Below are 2875 nucleotides of genomic sequence, written 5' to 3' on the forward strand. Positions count from 1 at the left end.
TGATAGACCAAGAAGTACCCTTCGACCATCTGCACTTTATTTGGAAGGAAGCAGGGGATGTCCGCCCTGGAGAACAGTGACTGACGACATCTGACCTTTGTGGATGGGACTTCTCACGAAGCTGTTCCCTGGTGCTTCTGCGACAGCTGTAAACCAAAGCGGAGCAGGTGGCTCTCCCGGGAGCCTCGCCTTGCGGCCAGGGGCAGCCAGTCCCTGCCTCTCGTCGGGACCACTTCCTCCTCTCGCTTCTGGTCCACCCCCCTGGGCAGAGCTCTGGGGGGACGCATCTTTACTCTGTCCGGGAGGGTGGGTACCAGACACGGCCCGTCCGCCTGTGTGTTTGTGTGTGTCAGCGTCCCCACAGGAGCCACGGGCCCTTCAGGAAATGCCTGCCTTCATCTTTGTTCTCTGTTGCCTTAAGTTCTGCAGAGGGAGGTCACAACAGAAAATGTGCACTATCCGTTTACAGCTCTGAACGATCTTGGGTTGTTTTCTTCTCCCCGCAAAGGGAAAACCTGCCTGTCCTTCCCTGGTGTGGAGCAGGTAGACCATTCCTGACCCCACGATCGCCCGCCCGCCCATCTCTCTCCATCCGCCCTCCCCTGCACACACCACACACAGGCCAGGCAGGCTGAGCCTTCAGAGCTGCCGACCCGGACCTGGCTCCTCACGTGTGCTCGCAGGCTCCGGGCGCCGCCTCCAGTGGGTTGCACAGGGAGGCATAGAATGCCTCTCAGCTAGAACACGGGGCGAGCGAGCCCGCCAGGCTGGCCCTCTTAGGCTGCATTGGTAGCTCCTCCCCTGCCGGTCCGCCTCCCCACGGCTCGCAGGGACCAGGGGGTGGCCGACCCCGGGACTCAGGGACTGGCAGGTGCAGCTCGGGGCGTCTCATTTCCCCGGGGAGATAAGTCCTCGCCAAAGCTCCAGAGCAAGCTGCCCTGCCAAGGGAGACCAAACAGTGCCTGGCGCAGTGGCAGCTGCTGCCGTCCGGTCCCTGCTTCCTGACCACCATCACTGTGCGCCACGTGACCTCTGCCCCTCACTACCAGGGAAGGAGCTGCTTTGACCCTGGTGCTGGAATTCCTTATAGCCTTTGGGGAAGTGGGGAGAGGGAATGGGCAAGGAGCAGAGCTCGGGGAGGGAGGAACAGCCGCAGTTGGTGGTGGGGTGGGGAGTGGCAAGCCAACCCTCAGAGCCCTGCTGCAGGGAACCCCTGTCTGTGCCTCTGTCTGCCTTCTTGTATCATGACAAACCCTTGCGAAGTATTTGGGGGTGTCAGTCCCCTTGCTTTCGACAAGGAAGACGCTGTCAGAATGCCCTTTGTGTCTGTGTCTGTGTGTGTGTGTGTGTGTTGGCACGTACCCTTCCTGGGTTGTGCAGTATTTGTGTATCATGTTTTAAAATCAAAATTGGCCTTGGATATTGCTAATACCACCTGTACCTGAAAAAGTAAACAGCATTCTTGAATCAACGGCCTTCGGCTCAAAAAGGTGGAAAAGAAGAAGGGAGAAACCAGCTCTTGTGGCCTCGAGCCAAGATGTACCATGTGACTACATGGTTCTGTTGATGCAAAGCACATACCATGTAACCATGGTGCTTTTGTTCGTAGTTGTTGCCTTTAGGTCCCTTCAAACTGTACATTCCTTATGATGTCTTTCTCAGGAAATCTATTTTGGGAGATGAAGCAAGGGAAGGGCTAAGTGGGTGAGACTCTGGCCATGCAGAAGTTCTGATGTCCCAGGCTAAGTGTGTCCGAGGCTTCTGCATCAGGAGCACAGCGGTCGGAATACTGTGGCTAAAATACGGTGCCCCCAACCCGATCTTAAGTTACCAGCCTGGAAGGAGTTAAGTTGGAGTCACTGCTTTGGTGCACATACTCCAAGCAGAGTGAAAAAGGGTTTATTAAGGAATTTATTTTCTCTCTCTCCCTCCCACCCCCCAGTCTTTGCATAGGAGAACGTCAAGCCTTTCTGAAATTATTGTTTCGGTTTGAAATTGGATATCGATTTTTGACGCTGGCTCCGGATTGAGTCCCTTTTGAAAGAATAACAAAATAAAATGCAGGATCTGTGTATAAAGCCTTTGCACCTTCAAAACCTTAATAACTCGACTTGCTGGTGCAGTGGGAACAATGTAAATGGCAGTAAAAAGATGGAAGGCTCCAGAAAGCTGCATCACACAATCGAAAATGATGCGTTTGTTTCAGGCCTTGGAACCATTGGGCTATTCTTTTTAAAAGAGGGTAAACTGCCCTAGGGCTAGTAAAATATAGGAGACTTCACATTAAAGGGGACAGGATTGCATTTGCCTTAAATGTTTATAGATTTTCTATAACTTTCAACCCAAGGTATTAAAACATGAATGTCAAATGTGAGGAAGGGAGGGCCCCAATGAGGAGCGCGTGCCTGAGAGCTCTCTGTTCTCTGCTGCTGTCTCAACCAGCGGGTCACTTTTGCTCTTCAGTGCAGACTTCTGAAGGTGACGATAATTTTCAGTCATCCGTGAACTGAATGGTACAATGAAAAAAGTCGGCCTTCTTGGAGGGGGAAGGAACTCTTAAGTTGTCGTAGTTGATTCATCCTTTGTGTTACCGGTTAAGTTCAAACGCCAGAATACTGAAGTTCACAAAGCCCTTGAGGAAATGCTTGAGCAGGTTCTTGCCCAGCCAGCAGCATCTTCCCCGTCTGCCCTTCCCTTTCACATATACGGCCAGGAGAAATTCTGTGCAGAAGTGGGGGGGAGGTAGGTGACCCTGGGGGTGGGGGTGGGGTGTGTGTGCACGTGCGCGCGTGCGGCGGCTCATTGTAAGAGTTGGAACTCCTTTTCAATGTGTGCAGGGTTTTGCTGGGGTGGGGGGGGGGGGGGGGGGGGGGGT

The sequence above is a fragment of the Crocuta crocuta genome, unplaced genomic scaffold, assembly GCF_008692635.1.
Source record: "Crocuta crocuta isolate KB4526 unplaced genomic scaffold, BGI_CrCroc_1.0 scaffold180, whole genome shotgun sequence".
Classification (NCBI taxonomy): Eukaryota; Metazoa; Chordata; class Mammalia; order Carnivora; family Hyaenidae; genus Crocuta; species Crocuta crocuta.